Here is a 26,074-nt window from a genome sequence, read left to right as displayed (position 1 = left end):
ATAATTTTACATGCATATATTATATATAAACCTTCTATGTAAATTATAAATTCATTGTAATTTTTATTTACCTTTTATCCACTTCCACACCCCTATCTCTACATCTAAGACAGAGTGTAAGCTCAGTAAATGATTAGGAATTGATTGACTTCAGTCACTGAACATTGGAAACAACCTCCCTAAAAAACAAACAAGCAAACAAACAAAAATTGTAGTATATATCTACCTGAGACAGTTTTCACACATCCTGACAGCTACTTTGATATTTTTACTTCCTCCCACAGCCAAAGAGCATAAGACCAAGCATGTTAAATTCAAATAAATTTCACTAAATACAAAGCATATACTCCTTTGTTGTTAATGGCTCTAACCCCTACCCCCCAAAAAATATTCACTAAAGGAATTAATATTTTTAAGCATCAAAAAAATCTTCCTAAATAGCGTCATTCTCTGGAGCATTTGAGATCATGCTTCCAGGCATGTCATGAGTTTGGCTCAAGTAAACTATAATAAACTCTTATAAAAATTTTCTGCAGGTCTGGAAGTTCTTAATTGACATTTCGAAAACGAATTTAATTTATTTTTCTCAAAAACAAATTAAAGTTTCTTCTTCTTGTGATGGACCTCTTCTGTGGGAGAAAATCAAAATACACTTGTGCATAAAGAGATAATTGCAACGTACTCGTCGTTAATAAAACAATAAAAACTTTCTTCCTGTGAAGTGAAAAGAAAAATCTTCCTAGATGAAAATTGTCCAGAACTTGTCCAGTAAAATTATAAATCATTCCGTAAAATTATAAATACTTCTCTCTTTGTCTTTAAAAATAAAAATGTGTTGATATTAGTATGTATATCAGAATGTAGATGTTATAATATTCATAATATTATATCTTAAATATGACGTTGGTATATAAAATTATGTCATTTCATGTTGAAATAAAATTTTATAACATATTTGTAAATGTAGTTGTGAGTATTTTGAAAAAATTAAAATCAGCATTTTACTTTTTCTCAATAATTTACATAGGTAGTTAAATACAAGCTGAAATGGTTGGAAATGGTTAAAAATTTTTGAATAGGTTTTATAAATAAAATTTGATATCGTCCATGCATTTAAGTATACTTATGGTAATGTTCATATCTTAAAATACATCAAATACTACAACAGCAATTCAAGTAACTAAATATCAGATTTTAGACAAGTAAAGCATCATATGTGCTTCAGAAATTTATTTTTTAAAAATCTAAATAAGCCTCACTTCAACCTTTCTTTTTCTTCTTCCTCCACAAATACAATACTGTCATAAAATTGGTGTCTATGTGCATTTTTTCTATTTTTGTCAAAACATATGTATCCAAAAACAACATAATTTTATTTTGTGTTATTTTCTACCTAAATGGTACCATACTGGACTTATCTTTTTTTTCTTTAATCTTTATTACCATCGAGGTTTGTTCATAAAAATAAATCCTTTTAGCAGTAAAATAAATGAGATATACTTTCATGTACCAGCATAGACATCTCTCCAAAAATATATTGTAAGTTCTTTTTCAATCTTACCTTACTGACCTCAGACATATATCTTTTATCTCTCACAGATGTTGATATATTTAATTTCTTAAATATAGGAAACAGAACAACAGCTTTTCTAATATTCCTGAGATGAGAATTTTTTCCCGTTGTTCTTTTATCAGACAACTTAAAATGCAAGTTAATTGTCTGTGCCTACTACATTCTGACAAAATTATGTACAATAAAAGAAGATCCCATATTGTTTTTAAGATGCAAATCATTTTCCTCAATAATTGGGCCTCCAAATACGAGAATAGTATTGAAAAGCAAAGCTTCTGTTTTGTCTAAAATGAACAGGCCTAAATTATAAATCAATTAAGATAAGAGAAAGCCTTTGCATAAGCCATAAATAAAAAACATGATTGTGAGCTTTTTCTTCTTAAAACTCTAACCTTTGAATAAAGGAAGGTTTTTAAAAATGATGAAGCACATTAACACTGCAATTGATTTAAAATCATGTAAATCTAACTATTATTCTAGGTGAGTGGCAAGGACAGGACATAGACTTGTCAAATTTGTACTTTTCTGACCTTTACATATTGTTTAGAACTACTTTAGGCAATCAGCTCTGAATATGCCAGTTATACATTACCACAGTTATGGCAAAGCCGTTTCTCTCCTTCCATGGCCATGGTTTTGTAAGTGGTGCCTGAACCAGTCAGGATTCATATCAGACATAAAGAATGTTGACAGAAGAGGCACAGACAAAATATACAAATCCTATAAAGCAGCAATCAATTCAGCTGACTGACTAGTTCTGGACAGTTTGTTTCAACTTTCGAAGGTTTATGGAAAATTCTTTTTAGTTTCATCTTACCGTCAAGGTCTAGCTGCCAGAATAATATACAAGACATTTGGAACTATCAATATTTGACTAAATATTCTGAGGTTGAAACTGGGATATATCTGCCAGCATGCAGCAAATATCGGTAGCTCTGATGCAGTTTAATTTAGGAAGGAGCCTCTTTCATCGGCTGTCTACTCAAGGATAGTCAGAACTGCCAATTCAGGGGAGCTTCTTGTTCCTTCCAGTATCTATGAGAGCTCCGGATTCTCTCCCCTCGCTTACAATACTGAGGAGCATCAGAGCAGCAATGGGGAGAAAGAAAACCAAAGAAGCGATCTAGGCCTCTTGGAATCTCCAGGATTGGTCACCATCTAAAAACCTTACAATCCCATATCCCTTGATTTATTTAAGCATCCAACTAATATATATGAATTGAGAGAACATGGAGTTAAACAAATCAAATACTATTTTCACCAGCACAGAGTTTATATGGGAAGGATTCAAACAATAAACATAGTAAATAAATAATATAGCAGAAACCAAACAAAATCAGTCGTCAAGAGGTTTGATTTCCTTGGGAGGATACCAACCACAAACAAATGGAATAAGTAAAACATATAGTGTGTCGGATATGAGACGTGTTTAGTAAACATAAAAATTGGAAATGGCATAGGTAGTGTTAAAGGATTTCTATTTTAAAGATGGATGTCAGGGAATGTCTTCCTGAAGGGGTCATATTTGAGTAAAGACCCAAATGAAATGAGGGCGAGGCTGGTCTGGCAGATCGCGCGCACACACGCACACACACACACACACACACACACACACCCCACAAAAATACATGTACAAAATATATATGTAAATATATATGTATGTGTATATGCGTATATGAAAAATCTTTCTATGCAGAAAGGACATCAAAATGCAAAAACCCCACCTGAAGAAGGGGCATGATGGAATTCTATATGATCTTCCAGAAACCAGGACGGCTGAAGGGGTACGAGTCCTGGGATTGTGGAAGAAGATGAGTTTAGAGAGGGAACGCAGAATGGATTACAGAGAGGTCTTGACGAGTCTTGCAAAGTCTTTGGCTTTTACACCAAGTGAGCTGTTTGCCTAGAACAGTGACAAAATCTCACTTACTTGGGCTGAGAATAAGTTGAGGTAGAACAGGCATGGTAACAAGGAGATCTGTCAAAAGCTTCAGTCAGGATGAAGACTCTAGAAAATGTCAGCACAAACTCAAACTTATGAGTCACAGAAGACCTTTGACAAAATATGTTCACCGAAGCGTTGAATAACTGGTAACCAAACATTGTTAGCTTCTGAATGTTGTAAGCAAGAATATACATCATGGATGATGAATATATTCATCATAAGTGGGCTATGAGAATGGCCAAGGAGGGAGAATACTGGGGTATTCAGGAAGAAGGGATGTTCTCCTAGCCAGCGGCCATATTAGATTTATTAGCTCTGTTGATGCTAAAGGATATGTTCTGTAGGCTGCAGAATTCAAAATGTGTTAGGATGAATGAGAATGTACAGAATCAGATGTTCTTTAGCCAAACCATTCCTGATTCTAATTAGAGAATGGATCATGCTTCTAAATCCCTGTCAATTTTGACAGTGATGATCATGATTCACTTTAAATCTGCTAAAATGAACTTTTGGATATAGTTTATATCTTACTCCTCCTCAGAACCCGGCATTTGAAAACTCTAGCACACAAGAGGCACTTACTTATGGTGGTAGTACGATGGCTCTCAATATTTATGTGGCAAACATTGTTTCATGTATTTAAATTACAAAGAAATAAAATGCAGTTAGTTGGGGGAGAGGGGCGACCCTAATGTAAAGTTTACATTTTACCCACACATTTTTAAAAGAAAACCTTTACTTAGAATCATTCCATTTTGTAAAACTTGAAAAAAAAAAAAAAAAAGAAGATAGAAATCCTCTGTTTCAATTCTTCATTTCAAAAAGAGAATTCTCAGACCAAATAAAGTTATGTGACTTGCGTATCTGACCTTAGTTATGGCACTTTCTAGGACGCATGAAAATGTGAGGTGGCTTCAAAGAGTGCTGTGCTTATAATGCTAAATGTATAGAAAAGAAAAAAAATGGTATGCCCCTGCCAGAAATGAGTATTGTTCCACCGTTTCTTTGTGTCATACAGGAAGAAGATACAGAATTAGGAAATAGAGCTACTGGATCAGAGTAAGCCTCCAGAGCTAAGTCAATAGTTCATGAAGGTGCAGGAAGCCAGTCAGGCACACTCCCAATGCGAGGGTACTAGTTTTATTTAACAGTCTTGAACAGCTGGAGAGCACACAGCTAATGACCACTTGAGCATGAAAGTGTCTGATGATTGCATATAAAATATGACATTCAGTGAGGGAACAGGTAATAACAATATACAACAGAACACATGTGCACTGAAAGTCCGAAACGTGTAAGTTCCATAACAAATTTTAAAAGAGAACCGTTGTAATGAGCATTCTTATAGCAGAGTTTGTTTTTTCAAATTAAAAAGAATTTGAACAATAGGAGAAATTACTGCTTTTCAATCACCTCAAAGCTACGTGAGTAAAAAACGATGCAAAGTTAGCAATAGAGAATAAGAAAACCTCAAACACAGGTTTGTAGACCGGGTAGGAGTTTTTCAATAGCGTTTAAGCATCATCTGAACAAAAATTTGTGAAATGAAACAATCCTCTGGTCATAGTATCTCCTACCCTGCAGAAAAGGAAAGCTCTCAGAAACAAAGCAAGCAGAAAGTGATGCTGACTTCCAAATGTCATCGCAGGATGAGCTGTACTTTTACATAACCACACACATGTTTTTAGGGATTTGTTTCATGGCATGTGTTTCTTTTTTTTTTTTTTCTTCACATAACTGTCAACTATATCAGTGACGAAAATGAAAAATGTATCACTCAAAACTAGTTTTTTGGATTTTGTGAACTGCACCTTATCTAGAGAGAAATGAAAGTTCTCTACTTTCCCTAAGAAATACATTTCTGTAACATTTCTCCACTATCAAAGCATAACAGCAGGTTGAAGGAAAAACAAGATATGTGGCAACAGTTTTTTGTTTGTTTATTTGTTTGTTTTTGAGAGCTCACTAGGTGCTTTAAAGTAAAGTAGGGGACAAAAACCCACCCAGCAAAAAGCAGCCTCCTGTTGAGAAGTGAACAATCTTCAGACCAATAACAGGCCCGTCTCTGCTTTGTTCCCTGCATAGCACTTATTATGATCAGCTACATGAAAAATTTTGTTAAGATTTTTATTGTGATCCCCACTCTAGAATGAATATTCCATGAGGTACTAGAGTTTAGTCTATTTTATATATAGAATTTTCCCCATTGCCTCAATCAACATTTAAATAAATCTTTAAAAACATACCAAATATTGGTGAACTTTGTTTAATCAAATTGTGGGTAAACAACATAAACAAAGAGAGAGGAAAACATAATTATCTCTGAGAAATGTAAAGAAAGCTATAATAAGATGACAAAAGACTAGGTATTGAGAATGTTCCTATGTTAGTATATAAAACTGGCTATTTCCATATTAATTACCACACAAAGGTTTACTCTAAATTATTTCATTATATTCTTTATCTCACCATCCACATCAAAAATATTTTTTCTTTTATAAACTAATCATTTTGTAATTTCATTTCTGAGATTCCAGATTCTCATGAACATAAAAACCAACCCTTCTAAATGCCCAATTTTTGATGAAAGCAAAATGAACTCAAGAGATATCGGGCATGCATTAAGTATCCCTTGATTGGTGAAAAGCGCCAGACTAAAATGCTAACTTTATCATGAATTTTTATGAACCACAAGTCTCAATGTTCTTACACAATGCAGTCTGCATTACCTCAAATATATAAAAACAACTAAACTACCATTAAAGAAATGGAGAAGCTTTGTATTGGAAGACCATAAAGATTAGAATCTTCAATCTGAAAAGTCTGACATCTATTAAATCATGAAGAAGGTGAACAGTATGAAAGCCAAGCAAGCTATCCACAAACTTCAATTATTCTAGGTCTAAGGGCACCCTTTGAAGTTTAAGAGAGATAAATTTAGGATAAATAATGGGAAGTGCCATACTACTTTATTTATTAGGTAGAGTGCTCACGGAAGTAACACAGGCTGAAAATATAATGGGTTCATAAAAGGTTTAGATAAAAAACATACAATAAATCAATTCTAGACTATTAAAAGGAAGTGGCCCAATATAACATTAATACTGCTTTCATCTTTGTCAAAGTACAGGGCTCCCCTTGCTCTTCAGTTACATTTGAAGTGATCAAGCTTACACATTTTCACACTGAAATTATAGAACCAGGTGTCTGAGTAATATGGGCTCAGTAGCAAGGACTGCTGTGGTGTAGTATTCTAACACATAAAGTACTCAACAACTGTTGAATGAACAAATCTCCTGTAACCAAGGTCAAATTTCCAAATGATCATTATGAAAGTGTGATTAGATACACTGAACTCTCTCTGAGGGTGCATTCTCTTCAAGTGTTGGCATAAAATCTCTACATTTAACTGCATTCTGTCTGATTCTGGAAAATACACAAACACACACATACACACACACAAACACAACACACACAAACACAATTCACAAACATGAAAACATACCAAGGCTATTTCTCTACCAGATATGCACTCTAGATAGTGGTACACGAATAGCTTTATTTTGAAGTACCTTAGTCTCTTGGTGTTAGAGATCTATAGTTTTCTTATATCATGAGGTCCATCACATTTTAAAATGTTAACATTAGCTGCAAAATATCATCATTATCTATTATTCTCACTTAGTAAGTACAATTTGCAACATTTTTACTAAATATAGAGAGATCATTTTAGATTCATCATGGGCTTTTATGTTGAATTGTGTTATTATTTCACATTTGCTGCTACACTGGTATGGATTACTTACAGAATAATGTTACTGAAACACATATAAACATTAGATCTTGTATACACTTTTTTGTAAAATGATAAACATTTGTGCTTTTAATACAACACAAAAAGTAATAACTACAAACAAAATTATAAAATTAATAGCATTTAAATTAATACTAATTGTATATAACAGATTCTTTTGTTTCACAAAAACTAAGTGGTTGATGAAGATGACCATCACACTGACAATTAAAATGGAAATACTTTAGATAAATACAGAGCAAAGTAAACTCTTGGTTCACTTTTCTCTGTGTGTCAAAATTTCAAATAATTCATATAATTCAGATATATAATATTTCCACCTCTGTTATTTTTTTCAATAATCGCAGTGCAAAAATGAGTTCTGAAATAAGCTAAGTAATTTGTTATGAGACAGCTATTCTCCTTAAATATATGATTACATTAAATATATTCATGTTATTGTTTGAAAACTCGGTTTTAACCTGAATAAGCTATGAGAAACACCAACAAGGTTATGTCATAACCTCAACAAGGTTTTCTGTTAGTCAATTTTTGGAAAAATATAAAAACCTCTTATGGTTGAAGCCACATGGGGAAGAAATGTTATTGAATAGCCTCCTGGTAATGGTTTAGTTTATTAAAACTCAGTGAATAGTGTGTTCATATGTACATGTACTTGACATATGAGGGGGTTAATTTATAATGATTAACAAGCTATTTTTAATTAAAAAGTTTTTTGAAAAATTAATCCACATTTATGACAATACTTTCTAACAGAATTATTTTTGTTCAATAAAAAAGATTCTCTAACTGTAAACATGTGACCCCCTTACCTCTGTAACCAGAGGTAACCACTGTGACTATTTTCTTACGTATACTTCAAAAGTATTTTATGAACTTTAGAAAATATCATTATATGCTTTATCTTCTCAACTAGGAGCACTGAAAAATAATAAACAACTATATAATGTTAAGAGAATGACATGAAGCCCACTAAGAAATTTATGACAACTTTGTAAGTTAGTTGTTTTAGTGACTTTTCCAACCTAAAATGAAAATCTTTTCCTTATCATTCATAAATTTAGACAACTCAATTGTACATATTAATAAAACTGTACTTAAAATACGGCACTGTTTTACTTTCAGGTAAAAGTAAACCCTACTTACGTTTAGGCCAATTTTCTCTCACTAAAACAAACACAAACAAAAAAAACAAAAAAACAATAAAATCAAGTCAATAATAAAGAGAAATTTTATAAAAAGTAAAATAAGGGTAGAAAAAATAGATTATATGCTTCCTTGACTATAGGAAATTTATTCATTCGACAGTTATTGAGTACTCATGAGTTATAAGTTAAGACTAGAGGGCAGGTACCATGTTTTCAGAGTTTGCATTCTGGCTCTTTTATGTTCTACCTTTGTGACTTGTGAAAGTTAACTAACCTCTTTGTGCTTCAGTCCTCTCATTTGTAAAATGAAGACAATAATACTACTCATCTCCTTGAACATAATAATTAAAAGAAATACTAGCAGTTAATCACTCTGTATAGTGACTAGCACTTAGAAAGTTCTCAATAAATAAGTTGTCTTTATTATTGGTATTATCAATATTTAATTATTTGCTTTAAAATATTTAAATAACAAAACATCTACAAATAATCACAATGACAGCTTCAACTATTATATTAAGAATATGTACTGTATACTATACAATACCAGTACATTACATGTATTATCTCAGTTGATTATAAAAAAATAAACTCGTGAATTTGATACTGTTTGAGTTTTCACTTTTCAGTGAGTAAAACTTTGACTGCTCTTATAGCATAGCAGTAATAACACCAGGATAGGAGTTTTACGACTAAATTTCTACTTTGCATTTTGCCAAGAATTTTCTACGAGACTAAGGACAAGTAATTTTCAAAACAAACTTTAAAATAAATAACCACTGGTCAAACAAATGAGCCTAAACTGAAGTAGAATTTATAGGCGAGGCAACCGTTGGTTGACCTCAGATTGCAAGGACCTTGTCAGCTTACAATTCCTTATTTTAATCAATCAATCAATCAATTTATTTATTTGTTTGTTTGTTTGTTTTGTGCCTACAGCATCTGGTCTTCCTAGGTGGTCTCTCATCCAAGTACTAACTAGGCCCGATCCTGCTTAACTTCTGAGATCAGACAGGATTGGGCACATTCAGGGTGGCATGGCCATAGACTGGAGTAGAACTTAAACATAACCACTTGACACATCAAAGATGCTAATTTATTAGTGTAACCATCGGCAGTCTTAATATCTGTGGAACACCAAAACTCATCAGCAAACAGAAACTAGAGAAAATTACATTTCCATCAGTTTGAGAAGATGCTAGACAGCACTCAGGTCATGAGGAACTGTAAACAGAGTGAGGAAAATCAGACATTAAATGGAAACTCAAGGCATATATGTTTGAGAGTATACAAGAGAAAATGGCTAGGGATGAAGAATGGGCAGAATCTGACACATTGATCACCATAATTCCATTGGCAATCTCAAGTTGGCTTATTTTGGGGGAATCAATAGCTTTCAGTTGACTTGAGGCATTCGGATTTATATTAACACCACAATTTGAGGCATATAAACTGCCAAGAATAATGATTGATTTTTTTAAGCTTATTTGTCCCATTGAGTTTAGGGTAAAGTTAATACCTTCTTAGATAAATTTCAGAATAGTACCTCTTTTAAAAACTTTTTAATCATGTCTTCAAGTTTCTTCGTAAATATAGTTTTCTCAGCATAAACCTAACTTGGTTTCATAGTGACCAACCAAAACTCAACGTACATCCAATCTTTGCTCATAGTGATACAAATTCGGAATGCCTGCCCTTACATACATTTTGTACATTCTCCAAGCCAAGGTCAAGTAACAATTTTATGAGCCCTATTACTTCAGTTTTCTGACTTCCATTGATAATTCCTAGTATTTATTGGTTTAGAGACGTTTTAACACCTAATCGTATACCACTAAGTACTGCTTGTACTATTTTGTTTCTTGGTATCATAAAATATCTTTTAGCTTTTCTATTATATATTCATCTTAGTGTATATCAAAGCACTGTACATAATATATGCTTAAAACAATAAATTACTATAAATCAAGAGTCAATTAAAAAAGAATCAGATAAAAATTTGTGTATTTCACAATGAGTAATGTCCCCTTCAATGTTCCTACTCTCAAGAATAAATACTTGTTATTTTTAATGTATCTCTTTCCCATTTAAAATTGATTTTAGAATCAGTTTATGAGCTCAGCCATAAAAACATCACAGTATTTTCTAGTTACAGTTATTTATCTGGTGTGTACATTCAAGTCACCCAGCAAGAATTTAAAAAAATATATAGCCATACCATAACTCCAAAAATTCTCATGCAGTAGGTCTAGGGTGGGGCCAGTTGCACATATTAAATGAATAAGACAACCAATCAATCAGATCAAGGAAAAAAAACACTTTACAGTTTGTACCTCTAAAAAAGAAAACTGGTTTGGATTAAAGAAAAGTTAAAGAACATTGTCCAGTGAAAAGGAAAACACTTTTTAATGAGTTATTTAATCTCTCAATTACTCTGTGTAGCATTTTTATCTGTGAAATGTAAACCATAATACATACGTGTGTGTGTGTGTGTGTGCGCGTGTTCTACTTATCTGATGTATGAATTTCTTTACATATTTGCTACTGAGAGTTACTGAGTTAAGTTTTGGGGTTGGAGATAAAAATCAAAGTGACATTGGTTTTAAGAAACTAATCATATATAGGGCACATATAAGAAAAAAAAAATACCTTAAAGCAGTTGTTTTTTTAAGTATAGCTTCGTTTAATCCTTAGTTTTAAGAAGTAGCCACATCGTTATACCATCTTCCAGACAAGGAAACTGAGGTTTAGCTAGATCAAATGCCTTGGCCAAAACTTCCAAGCTTCTCGGTGACCAAGGTAAAAGACCTGCCCAACTTGGGAGTGACAATAATTTACCATTATGTAGTAGTATCTCTCAAAGCAGATTTGTACAGTGAAATTTTTGAGCTAGTGAATAAAACAAAGTCATAGCTTTAAGGATTTAACTTTAATCTCATCCCTGAAGGAAGCTGTTTTAGATTCTAACATTGGCATATGCCCTTATCTTTAATCTCTTAGTAGCCTAAGTTTATATTCTTCCTTACAATGATCAGACTTTACTATAATTTGTTTTGATCATCTCCTTGAAAACATGAGGCATTAGAGATTAGGAAACTTGAATATGACTTATTTCCCATCACATCCTGGTGCCTAACATACCACTCTCTTCATATGGAGAATCAATAATTATTGAATGAATAATTATACAAAAAATGAATTAAGAAAAATGCATTGTAGGAAAGTTTAGAGGAGAAAGGGAGAAGGTGAGCTAGGAGGTCTTTGGATTTGCAGAGCCAAACTCATTTTATTAGTTTTACCTTTTAATAACCTATGAAATAAACTCACTTTTCAAGTCCCTCTTCATCTTCCCTAGGATTAAATTGTCATGTTCCTCATCTACATTCCCCTAAAACTTCACTCATCCTATAAGCAAAGTGATTTAAGTGATTAAAATGATTTAAGTGATTTAAAATGTATTTTTGCTTTAAATGTTGCTTTTTCCTACTGTATTTTCATCTCTTTGAGGAAAAGACCATAACTGTTTTCCAAGTTCCTAGTAAATTCCATAATATATATTAAGAATATTAAAATATGGTTGAACTAGAAAGGAAATACATCATTTGAATCTCTTCCATAGTATTAAATTGGAATCAAAGAACAATTTTATAGTTTTTATAGAGTTAGAATTGAAAGAATTTGTCAAATAATCATATTTGAAGGGAAAAGAGTTACTAATATTTATAGACAATGCATTTTTAGCCCTGGGTCTTTTTAAAAAATAGTAAGATTTAAAAATGTTTTCAGGATGATGGCTAATGATGAAAATCTCCCTTATCACTTGAGGCTAAATTGTCTTGGGTAAACAGGTATGCTACGTTTTAGATTAGAATCGAGAAGTAACTAGAACTTTCTAGATAAAAGTATCTTCAGTTGTCTCTTGGTTTTTACTCACCAGGGAAAGTAGTTTCATGTTTCTTTCTACATTTATGATTACACATTTACTATTCATTAGCAAAAAAAAAAAAAAAAAAACCTGTGCCCTAAGCAATAGCATTAAATGTGAATATTACATCATCAGACGGTTTCATCTATATTTTAAACATTTCTAAACTCTTAAATATTCCATTTCAATTTCTGGTTCCCTTTTGGAGTTGAAATAAATATTTTATATATTTATTCAAAATAATAAACCGTATGCAGCACAGAAAAAAATACTAGCAGTCTTTTGAGAATAAAAGCAAATCAATAGTAATATCTCTTAGAATAGAAGCACTTTTGTTGATAGAGGGAACATGGTTTAATGGGAAGCAAAGTAATCTTTGTTTTCAGTCAGACTATTGGGCTGTGCATGAGAAATGACATGCTCTGGCCACTTGTTTTATATTAAAAGATAGCCTGGCATGTTTGAAACAGAGAAAATGATTCACTTTATAAAGATGAACAACTTATGGCTTTAACACATAATGTTGTCATAAGATTTTCTGTAATTTTATAAATTTGTCTTCAGTTCCCATTGAGAAGTATTTTCTTAATTAAAGTTAATCATCCTAGTGCCCAAAGAGAGGCAGTTCAGGAGCTGTTCACGTTGTGTGGTCTGTCAGTGTGACTAAGTGAGCCCATGTCCAACCTTGGAAATGAAGTCTTACCCAATTTTTGATGATGATGATAATGGTAATGATGATAATGATAAATGGTCATACTTTAAGATGGTAACATAAAAATGTCCAGATAAATAAACAAATAGACATAGTTGTAAATACCTTAAGAGAAAATTCTTTTGCTCATCTTTTGTTTTTGGCAATGTACAAAAAAAAAAAAAAATGCAATCTGATTAAAATTTCTTTATTATTACCTTCAAATGATAAGCAATGAGAAGTAAGCTCACATAAGCAATCAATAACTGTTCCAGATTTTAAAATCTGAAAGTAGTTTTTTCTGGTTCCCAAGAAATAATTGTATTGTTTTGTTTTGAAGTGCAGTTACTTCCTTGTAAAACTACAAGAGAAGCAGTAAGTACGGGTTCTGCTCTCCTGTGAGTGTGCTGTTAGGTTACAAAAAACCTAGTAAAAGAGGTCTGATGTTTGGTGACTATGTCTGTTATACAAAGTGAATTATATTATTCTAGTATTTATGGAAAAATTAAAGCGAACAAATTTGTCTTTCTGACTCCCAAAGAGCTCACTGACAAACACATTTAATGACCAGGGGTTGCTGTTCTTTGCTGTTTTAGCAGGCTCTATATTTACATTTAAATTTACCAAAATGCAAAAATAAAAACTATGCAGACCCGGGTTTTTTTTCCCTGCATACAAGAGGATGCTGAAAGGCATTTTGCTTAGAGAAAGTTAAACATTTAAGGAGTCATTAGAGTTGATTTGCAGCTGCACAGTAAAAATATTTTTTTTAGTTTAAAAATTATATCTTGTCCAAAAGTGTTTAAAATATTTTGCTTAGATTTTTGCAAAACAACATTTTTTAATTCGTGTCAACACGTAAAAAATAAATTGAATCAATCTAAATGTAATCTATTCTTAATGCTATTTTATAGCCTTTAACATAACTTCACATTTGTGTGAACCCTTCCAAGTGCAATGTCCACTTGGAAAAGAATCTGGAGCTGCGGAGCAATCCCTAATATTCTATGATACAACCACAAGGTGGCTCCAAACACCTATATATGCTGCTTTACCTCTTGACAACTTAATAGAATTTTACCAGAAATATTAGCAGCAATTTACCTACAAATGGGAACATACTTCAAAAATATAAACTCATTTCGACATTCTGATTAAGTTTTGAAGTACAATTTACATTATTTTAAAATGCAGACATTCAAAACAACACAGTAAATGGTCAACTACCTTGAAGAATTTGAGGGATTTTGAAAGGAAATAATTAGTCTGCATAATTAATTATTCAACACTTATTTTGTTTAGGTTTTTCAAAATTAATTTATCTATTTTTTACAATTTTATTTTTACTTGATTTCCAACTAAATGATAAGAAAATATTTGCAAGTTAATAAACTTTTTCTCTAGTATAATTAAAGAATTTTAAAACAAAAGACAAAGTATGTCTTATTTTTAGATCTTGGAAAGCCTAATTCTACTTTTAGAAAAGAAATTAAAGTATTAAATATTAATAGAATATTTTAAAATACCATCTCAATCAGCCATAAATCATTTAACCAAATATTATGTGAAAGCATGAAAACAAAATGAATGTTATTAAATGATTATAGTATTTAATAAAAATGATATAGACTCTTACTTTGATAAAATAAATAATAACTAATTAACTATATAATAAATGTAACTATATAGTTATAATAAGAATAAGAGTTGCCATTACTACGTTCACAAAATTATACCTGTTGGCTAGGTTTAGTGCTCTTTTATTATGGCTCGCCTCACCTATACATATGGGCAGATAGGATAAAGTGCAAGGTATATTCATTCTTTATATATGTGAGCTTCTAAAATAAATACTAGTCCTGAATTATAAATAAAACTGAAAGAAAAGTCAGTCTAAATTCTAGCAATAAAGTTTTTAAAAGAAAAGTATTTATGAACTCACAGCAATGCATATTTTATGACCTTAATGTTTGGTTTGTTTATAGAATTCACAGAATTCATTCCCAATACTATTTTTAATTACCATATAAGTAGAGCCACAAAACAAAAGAAAAAAAAAAACAGAAACTGTAATTTTAAATTGATCTTCCTACCTCCTTGAATGTGAAGAATGAAAAGAATGAATTATCTAAATAAAACCTGTTCAAATTTTCACATTTTGCAGCAGGTTATATGTCTTCATCAGACGGTTTCCGGGACCTAGTCAAAGAAAGTGGTAGCCCACTGACCTTTCAGCTTGTAATACAGACTTCAGAATTATTCCTGAGATTTATAGGTACTCGAACTTTAATGGGATTATTTCTGTAATGTACTGCCTCTGTTCATCATTCTTGTTCTAATTCTCATTACTCTGACCTCAAGAAGGAGAATCTGTGAAAGGAACCATTACTGCAGTATATTCAGAATGGTTCATGTTTCACCTGAGTGAGTTTATGTGGTTTATGAAACTCAAAACAGTTAGTTTCCGCCTTTCTAGTGCTTTCACTCTCCTCTTGTCTCCTTTTTGGGTCCTTCATGTCATTTTCAAAATTCATATCTATTAATTCCCTAGCTCATGCAATTACTCAATGAGAGTCTGAGAATGTCATTTAAGTTTTCAGGTTCCATTCTCTCTTAATGCAACCGACATTTTCACAAACATTAGGGAATGGATATATTCATTATAGTTATATATTAGGCCCTTTCCAGTTACAATCATAGATTGTATAAGCTCATTCTAATGATAACAATAGACAAACTGACTGTGTCCTTGGAAATTATATGGTCCCAACTCCCATTTTCACAAAGTAAAAAAAAAAAAAAAAATTTTGGAATGGCAAATTGATGATGTTAGTAGTAGAATTAGTGACAGACTTAAAACAACAAGGATTTCTCATTTCAACTCAAGCATGAAATTATTATTACATGATACAAGTTAAATTTTCAAAAATTTTAAAGTGGTAGCCAAAGTCATATCATATGCTATGGTTAAAAACACTCACACACTCAATATTAATGAAAAGGCATAGGTCACATGAATTTACATATAGTTATAATAATACCAATAAAATAATAGGTAACAATAATAATAACATGTAGCACTAGAACACCTATTCTGTGAAAGGCATTATTAGCTCTTTACGATTATTGTTTCTTTTAATTATAAAAATTGCACTATATGTAAGTACAATTGTTAACCCATTTTACAGATGAAAAACTAAAAATGTTAAATATGAAACATATTTAATACTGAATATATGGTATGTGACACAGGATTTAAACTCGAACAGCTTGGTACCATGGTCCATGCTTTTGTCTGTCAAAGAAATTCTAAGACAATCTTACCAATCCTGCCATTATAATAAGAAAGGCAATCTCAGTGTTTTGGACATGCAGACTTATCGCTGTGTAGTTTCCCTGTTAAACATAACTCTCAGTAGGTATCCTCACTAAAATAGAATATCATATGGGAAAAACTTTTTCACAGAGTGACCAAATTTGAAATTGAATGGCTTCTGAGGTATGAGTATTTTAATTGCTTGTGGGAATGTGGAAGCTTTCAGTCAAAACAATTTTTAACAATAGGATTTGAGGGTCCACTTGGTCCACAGAAATACACTTTTGTTTAGGTTTCTTGTCTGGAAGGGAATATTCATCTCAAATTTGAGCCCTTGCTGTAAGATGACAATTGGCTGTTGCAAATGTGAAGTGTGACACAGATCACCAACCAAGATGGCTGCTTCCACCTGGGCAGAATTAACTTACAGGAGTTCATGAATGAATCTGTATCTTGAACTAATCTGCTAACTTATTCTGATATTTTCTTGAATGATGTCATGGGGCTTTGAATATAATAATACAACTTTTAAAAAAAGGTGAAATTAGTGCCCCATATTATTATTCCAAAAGTACCTATTACTTATCCTTCTTACATTTATCAAAACAGGAATATAATAACAAGTCATGTGATTATTTATTAGGCTTCACTGTAGCAGAGGTTTTGTTTTGTTTTGTTTTCTTTCTCCATGTGTGTTATCTCTGGATGCTTGCAGGCTGTCTGGCTTATGGTAGGCCTTAAAGAATGCATGTGAACAGAGGAATGAAAGAATGAATGAATAAATGAAACAAGACACTGTGACGTCCCTTCAGTAGTTTACATAATAGAAAATTAAAACTGAAGACATCATTGTATGGAGAAATTAGGTGACTGCCCAATGATATTCTGCTAATCTAATTTACTACTATTCTATGAAAATTAAAATTAAAATTTAGTACTAATATTTTATTATAAATCATGATATTTAATTTTGATTATCTCACATTAGAACTACCTTTCCCCAAGCACAAAATTCGTATTGAATTCACCCTAATATCTCTGGGTGTGGTGCAAATGGAATGGTTCATATAAACTTTTCCCAAAATGAATGAAATTAATTAAAAGCTGAGAAAAAATTGAGCAAGTTATTGTCTGGATTAGAGGAGCCCATCCAAATTAATAAAGAAAAATGCAAAAGAAAAACATGATACATATAAAAGAATAAATAGCTATTATAGCCTAAAATCAAAAGACAGTTAATGATTGTGAATTTTCCATTATTATTATCATTGTAGTAGCTTGACATCACTATTAAAAATTGAAAATTTCCATAAGGATATTTTAAAGACAGTGAGTTATAGGCAACATCTTAGCTTGTTTCTAGACAGAACAAGGCTCTTTTCATCCATATATATATATTTTTATCTTGAGACTACCTAGAAACAGGTTTGATCTAGCCCCTACCAGTAAAGTGAAGTGAATTGATGTTTTTGCTCTGAAGTTAAGATTATGGCTACCATTTCTTTAACTTCACATCTCGATTGGGCTAGATGTCCAGTAGAGGTTGTACACCTAACACTGATGACTCTTCGTACTAAAAAAGAAAACATGATTTTCTGTCATTTTGTTCAGATTTCATACTCTATACAAAGGACAATCCAACTACAAGAAAGAAAAAGCTAAGAAAAAATTATTTCTCTTAACTTAGATTTAAGGGTATTTAATTACTGTTGAAAATAAAAACTTGGGTCTATTCCCAAGGGAGTGAAGTTCTACAAATTAATAATAATAAAAAGACTATGTAGAATCACCCAGTATTAAATGTTGAAAAATTAAGGTATACATTTCTAAAAGGAAAAGTAGCTAGAAGAGATTCTTTGAAAAATATGTTCTCGTTTTTTTTTATTTAATTGATCTAAAAAGCTTTATATCAGTAAGAGAAATTAAATCACTTATTTAGTATAGAAATCTACAGAAAAATCTCCACTCTTCACTCCTGAAGGGGCGGCGGGAGGGGGGTGGTCAGAAGAAAGAGAAGAGAAAGGGAAGAGTACGTCTACATACATGCCTGTACTTAGCATTTTAAACAAACCTCCAAAAGAGCAACCAAGCCTTAGTGAAGGGAGTGGATATAGACAGAAAGACTTTCCATAGGTTCTTATTCATGGGGAAAGGCTTTTATTCAAATCTGGGGACCCAGATGCAGACAAATAAATCTTCGTGTTGGTGGTTTTCATTCTCCAGAGACCATATATTGAAAAGTCATTTAGGTGACAAAATAAGGTTCAATACTACAGAGAAAGGATAATTTCCAACTTTATGAAGAACTTAAAAAAAAAAAAAGAGGAAAAATATTTTCACTTAACTAGGCTAATGGTTACTAGACTAAATTTCTGCTTATTTGATTAAATAAGTTGACACATTGTTTTATCCCAATGGTTTGTTTGATACCATTGCTAAAGCAAACAAATGTTGGTGCTAAAAGAACACACAATTTATATTCTTTATTTGATTAGCAATAAATTCAAACCAATTAATTAGAGGTAGTAAAAATTTAATATTTTAGTTTATTTAAAGTGTATATTTTAAAAAATTAAGGAATATCCTTTATATGTGGAAGACTTACATGGTAAACACAAAACCATTAAAGTCCCTCAGATAGTTCAAATATTTTAAAATCTACCTAAATATGGGGCTAACAATTTAAAGCTGATGCTTAGAAGTCAAATGATCAGAAACATTACGGTACTTCATCTAAATTTGAAGTCTTAATTCAAAAATTATGGAAACATTCATTACTTTTAAAAATCCAAGAAGTTACCATGGTTTTCAAATGGAGTTGGTTTAACTTGACATTATTGGACACAGAGTGACATGAAAGAGGAGTATCGATTGGTCACATTTAAAAAACATATTAGCATATGCAAAAAATGTACTCGATAACACAGGAAAATATGTCGATTGCCTTTGATCTGTTCATATAACTATGCCAAATTCCAACTTCAATTTTTGCATTTATAAGTCTATGTGAACACTGCAGAGAATTACCAGAATAACATGTTAAAACATTTACTTTATTCAGTTTATTATTTTAATTTCCCATACTTTTTGCTTAACTTGATTAAAATTAGTTTATATTTTCCCATTTTCCAATTGGAAATGACAGGAAAGAATAGTAGTTTTTCACTCTACAATATCTAGAATGCACATCTGCTCATTATTTATCAGTTTATATTTTTAGGTTATAAACTGGTAATGTTCATATCTTTCAAAAAAGAAGATGCCACATGTCTAATGAAAGACTGTTTTTGAAAACATGCAATTTAGGTTTAATTTCTCTTTAAAATGAAAGCTCTGTCAAACTATTTCAATATCCTCTGTTACAGTAAATCAACAAAGATTCTCAATCAATAACTAATGTACTGAGTATAATAACTCACGTCTATGCATTCTACATCCTGATACTTTGGAGAAGTTATTTCACTATAAATGCTAAATTTTCCATTATTGCTTGCTAGTGCAATACATTACATTATTGCCAATTTCAAATCTTTAAAAGCCTAGGTGTTATAATATCTATAAGTCTTGCTCCTATTTTAAAGGACATGCTCTAGCCAACTGAACTTTATGCTATAATGCAAAGGATAATGAATCCAAAGTATAATGTGGCAGATGATAGAATACTATCCATAAAAATTATAAGATTTTCAGAAATATTATTTCACATAGGGTAATATTTTTAAGAAGCACATGGGAAACTCATTCGAGGACTCATAATAGTCACAAATGGAGGGGAAGAGAGATGGAGAGGATGAGAGAGGGGGAAGGAGGGAGGGAGGGTGGGAGGAAGAGACAGGGAGATTGAGATCAGCAGGGCTCTGACAGTGTTGAGACATGTGATTCAATGATGAATTTCCTATTGTGAAGCAATGATGTATTATACTTCATAGCCTATAGTTTAATCATGTCCCGAAACTTGAAATGTTATTTAACTTTAATTTATATTTCTGCATCATACAGAGTATCTAGAATTAAGGCTGCTTTCTAAAGAGGGGGGGGGTGCAGATTGAAAATTGAGATCACATGGCTTGGTAAAGTGCTTTTTTAATGTTACTGACAAATTCTCTAAGGACATGTATCCTTCTACTAAAGAAGATTGTTTATATGAAGGAATTTCATCCTTCCACAGGCAGTCGTTATTTTCAAGGAACGTCACTTTTATTTCTTAAAATGAGGTAAAATGCAATTTTATTTCATTCGTACTCAATTTTCAGCTTTCCCTTTCTTTAAACGCACCATATTTATGTACGGAACATCATATACATTGTGATAGAGAAATAAAAATATAAGGACATTGATGAGAACAAAGCACCATTTAAAAAAAAATCAAGTTACTATTTTTTGTGATTAGTTGCACTAATAATAGTTCAGCAAAAGTTGTATCAAAACATTCATTTTAAAATTGTCTGATTATTTTAATGGATCAATGTTAACATTGCATTAAGGATAATGCATTCCCAGAAATCTGCAACTTTAATGTGATAGATATGATTTTTTACAATGTTTGCCTCTTAAGTTAGTTGGATTGAGTAATTGACAACAAAGGTTTCTGACAAGACAAAAGTGGCCTCATTTGCTTTAGATACCCTTACAAAAGACAACATGAATGGATTTTAAAAGGGCTCAAGGTCTTATAGGAAAATGTCAAGTGAGGTGAGGCTGCTGTATGTAGGGCAGGGAAGGAAGAAAAGGACAGAGGTGGCACTGAGCTGATACTGCTATCTTAGAAAACAGGCACTCCTGAAATTTTCTTTCTTACGTGTGAAAAAAAAAAAATCTGTAATGTTGAGTGTTGAACTTATGGGATGCCATAGCAGGGAATGTTAGATCAGTGCTCTGTGAACCTAATCCAAATGCTTTAACCAGAAAAAAAAAAGACAGATTTTAAAATGTTTAAGTCCAGGACTTTTTCTTCTCTCTGCATATTTCAGGTTATTGTAAATATGATACTATAAAATATCCTTGATGAACTCTTTGGTCTGGGTAAAGTATCAAGAAAAGGAAAACTACCTTAACTTTCATTTCTCAAAGATGTGTTCCTAATGCTATTCCTTGGACTGATTCGTTTTCCAAAATATTCATAATAGGGACCATATACACTTAGTACCATTCATCATCGGTGTCACTATGGGTCAGTATAAGCCTAACAAAAATGAGGGTACCTTTCTTGCTACTTGATTTTTAACTCCAGTCTATTTCAGACATGATTGTAAAATATGATATGGTTAGTAAAGTGACTTCTCTAAAACCCTACACAGATAATATTTTAGGTCAATCAAAAGTAGAGTTTTCAAACATAGATCTGAAATTCAGAGATCAAATGTTTGTATAAAATTACTTATGGGTAACATCATTTTTACTTCTCTGCTTATTCTTTGTCACTTTGTATCACTGGTTCACAAGCACTTCTTACGTGGCAACAATATTAGAATGAATTTGCATAGTAAAAATAAGAACATATAATGGCTAATGCTTTTGAAACTCAAGGGCTAGACTGGAGGTATGTGGGTTTACAGCTGTGATTTGTATTAACTGCTTGCTACGCAATACTAATACTGATAATAACACAACAAAAATACGGTTCACTTTGCTGCTGAATCAGCATCATTGGAGCTACTGCTGCTTCCGTGCTGCAGCCTAGTGGAATGATTTGGTATGAAAATGACATATTCCAGGACACGATGTTATCGCTTGCTGCAAAGTAGGTTAAGAAACAGAAGAAAAAGTCATACGTACAGAAATCCCACAGATAATTAATATATACTCTGCTGCAGCTACTTGTTTATACAAGAAATTAACCGAAGCTTAAGAAATGCACCCTAGAATCCTAACAGAGTTCACATATTTGGGAATTAACCTTTGCAGTTTCTAATATTCTCTTTTTCAACAACAAAAAAATCATACCTCCTTCAGAGTACATTTTCTTAGTAATGTGTCTGAAATGTATATATCTCTAGTTAGAAAATCAATTTTCTATTTCTTGTTTTTAAAAGAAAATCCAAATGTAGGCAAAAGAAAATATTATAGTGTAATATTAAATTGAATACCTGTATATAACTGTTCTTGTCAATAAACAGCTACTTTTTTATAAACATCTAGGACTATTACCTGAAGCACTGCTCAGGTACCAGGCAATTTAACCACCTCACATATACGCATTAGCATGTGGATGTCATACAGATTCTATGATGCTCTCTGGTTTCTCTATTTTTTTTTTTGTTTCTTTGCTGAGACATCTAAGTGTATGGAATTCTATCTTTGATTGGAGCCAGGAAGGCATATGCAATCACCGGGAAAGTCAGTTTGTTAGCAGAAAGTATTTGAAACCAATGAAGTATCTAATTTAACGAAAGTAGACACTGACTCATACTTTAAAAACACAGCCAAAAAAAAAAAAAAAAAAAGTAAAAGCAAATGAAAGAAGGATTTCTTTATGCTTTTATCATCACAATGGATTTGCATTTGATGTGTCCTTAAGCCACAGACACACTCTGCTTATATTTGTTCACTCTCCAATCCCTTCGCCCTCCCTCCCCACTCCAATAAACCACTGTTTCCTTACACACTACACATTAAATACATATACGCCAAGTTACTTACATTGCAGAGAAGGGGAGCAAGGCAGATTCTCTATGCAATTTATAATTTACCTATTTCTCTATGACATAGCCTTTTCCTTTTTTCTGCATCACTTTAACTAAACATGAACCTAGAGCTCTTGTCAATGACATAATGTTTTCATGAAAGTTCTACTAATTAAAAATCTTCACCATACCAGACCTAAAAAATGAGCACACTCTTGCCAAGTGTTATTCACCACAGAGACACTCTTGTGGCTACATTTTAAGGAAGGATAGAGAGGGGTGTGTAAGGAGAAAGTCTATATATGCATTGATGTAGAACAGTTGTCAGCTTCGGGTGGACAGATTATTTTTAATATAGATCCTTTAAGGAAAAAGAAAAAGAAAAAAAGAATGCATCTCTAAAGAGCTGAGAGTAATTGATGCGTAGTTTTGGATAACAGAAGCTTTTACTGGAATGACAAACCACAATTCTAAGAAATAGATCTGGTTTTCTTGGAAGCAAAAGATGATAGGAGAGTGTTTAAATGATGTTTGTCTTTGATTGAACCTGTAGACCTCCCTTTTTAATGATAAGGAGATGATAGGTTTTTATTGGAAGGGCATAAAAACACTTTCAGACTCCTGCTTTTGCCCATACTTACAGTGCCATCAATAGTTACTTGTTGGGAACATGCATTTAGACTTGCAATGTGCTGCATTAATTTAACACCACATAAAATATGGATTTTATTGCAGCAGAGACAATAAATGCTGCAACTGCTGACTATGTGAATTTAATCCCCCCTCTTCATTCTTCCCCCCTCATACTTCTGACTCAGACATAAAAAAAAATATGAATATGGGAATGATGCCTATTCTATTTCTGATAAACGCCAATCTATTTTATTTATGTAGATGCTTAGTGACCATTGACTATTTCAAGGAATCTGTCTTCTGCCTATCATTTCTCTTTATATTAAACACACAATGAACTATGATTATGAATAAGCGCAGAGTGTATCCATTCATATGGAATGCAAAGTGATGTTAGATGATGCTAGAGTTCACAGCAACAATGTTATCTCTTAAACTGATTTTTAAAATAAAGAGGAGCAAGTATGAGCATGACAAATTTCACTCCATAATATATTTTTAGCATCTGTTCAGAGTGAATGAATTCATAAACTCTAATATCATGACCCACTGTTGAGCATAATATATAATTTATCCAGTTTTACATTACCTCTGTAGATATTCAAAACAGTTGTTTCTAGAATCAAATATATAGTGTTATGCTTATTAATTTATTTATGTAGTATAGATAATTATTTGGAAATAACTGTTAAACACAACTTTAAAGCAAACATTTTCCCCCGGAGGGGAAAAAAAAATAAAAGACCTTAAGAGAGTTTTAAGAGAGAGAGAGAGAGAGAGAGAGAGATGAAGTCTTCCTACCTTTTTTAAAAATCAGCTTCTGGATAACGGGAAGTTGGTTCCAGCCAAAATAACCCTGGAGAAAAATTGTCACTATGTCCCCTTTTTGTTTGTTTTCGGCTGTTATTTTCTGTCGCTGATTCTACTTCAATCTAACTCAAGCTTTCTCTCAGCATCACTTTTAACTCTGGACGGCAGGGAACCGAAGAAAACGGAGTGGGGGGTGGGGGGTGAGCTCTCTCTGATTGGCTTTCATTCAGTGCTCCTGATTAAGGGGCGAAAAAAAAAAAGCGGGGGGAAAAGAGAGCGGGGGCAAAAGCCTTTCCTCACCAGCAGAGAAAGGTTCTGCTGATAGAGCTGCAGCACTCGCCATGGGAAGGTTGGAGACTAGGGAAGCGCTGGCTTTTGCAAGCACACAGCGATTTGCAAGTGAATGCGAGGGGAGGGCGCATCCGAGAGGAGGGCTTTGGATGAAAGGCGTCCCCTCCCCCCAGGGCAGAAAGACTCTCTGTTTGAAGGCTAAGGTAATCAGCCCAATCTAATCCGGCTGTGTCAGTAACACAATCTCAGGAACAGGACTGCTTCTTGCAATTCTTTTTAAATAGATACTTCTTCTGACATATATATTCCTGCACCATCCTCAAGCCAGACGACCGAACTACAGGTATTAACGGAATGCCAAGTCAAATTGCGACCAGATCTGACACGTTACCAGCGTGATTTTTTTAAATTGCGGATTAAAATTTTTATCTTTGCTCTCGGTGAACTTTCTTTTCTTGATTCTCCAAATACCTTATTTTTGTTCTTTATTGTCATACGAGAGCATACCTTGCTCGTCGTTTTGGAACGTCCGTGAGCCAGTCGTGTCTGCTTAATTTTATCTGCTTTGCTTTTCTATACTTTATAGATAAAAGTATTTTATTCAGAATTTAAATATGCAACTAATGCATTAAAATATTTAAACTTTGGACTGGACACAAACTCCTTTTTTCCCCTAACTTTTTTTTTCCTCAGGAATTTGAGTTCCATGCCCAAATGTGTGTGAGCAGATGGAAATCCATCTGAGTGGTTCTATTTACGAATCAACCATCTAACTCCATCTCTCTATTCATCTATCTCTACGTTAGGTTGGAATCAACCAAAACCTTACCAAAGGATGTCAGTAGAGCTCCACGAAATAACGCATGTCTTTATATTTTTCTGGCTACATGAAGATACCATTTTAGAGTAAATAAATTATGTCAATATAACTATAAAATAATAATATACTATGCAATAATTTTAAAGCTGGGAGAATTATAAAGATCATCTTGTCCAACTATAATATTTTTAAAAATAGATAATACTGCTCAGAAATACTAAATGACTTGCTTAAACAAGGAAACTAATGACGGAGTTAAAACTGTATGGCAGTTTATATTTTATATTTATATAAATACATAATATATATGTTTATATATTTATAATTCCAGATTAGTACTGTTTCAGAGATGGCATACTACTTCCTGGGTATATATTCAATTATTCCAACATCAGTAGGCCCCTTATATAGTCAGCATAATAGAAAAGGAAAGAATCTTAACGGGGTAAGGGGAGGGTGATTGTTTATTAACTTTAAAAAGTTTT

At 32.4% G+C, this 26,074-nt stretch overlaps 1 protein-coding gene and 1 pseudogene across 1 annotated transcript in view; both read right to left on the bottom strand.

The window, feature by feature from the left end:
* LOC107506592 (cadherin-10) overlaps window positions 1-24,879 on the bottom strand; it is a 130,015-nt gene extending 105,136 nt beyond the window's left edge. Inside the window, exon 1 of the mRNA XM_016137284.2 lies at window positions 24,470-24,879. The gene's annotated coding sequence lies outside the window, so the exon portion shown is untranslated. The remainder of the gene's footprint in view (window positions 1-24,469) is intronic.
* Window positions 9,411-9,529, bottom strand: LOC118607623 (annotated as a pseudogene).
* Window positions 24,880-26,074: the final 1,195 nt, after the last annotated feature.

Source organism: Rousettus aegyptiacus, unplaced genomic scaffold, assembly GCF_014176215.1.
Source record: "Rousettus aegyptiacus isolate mRouAeg1 unplaced genomic scaffold, mRouAeg1.p scaffold_m13_p_8, whole genome shotgun sequence".
NCBI lineage: Eukaryota > Metazoa > Chordata > Mammalia > Chiroptera > Pteropodidae > Rousettus > Rousettus aegyptiacus.
The sequence above is the reverse complement of the archived record's forward strand: the minus strand, read 5'-3'. Positions and strand labels throughout refer to the sequence as shown.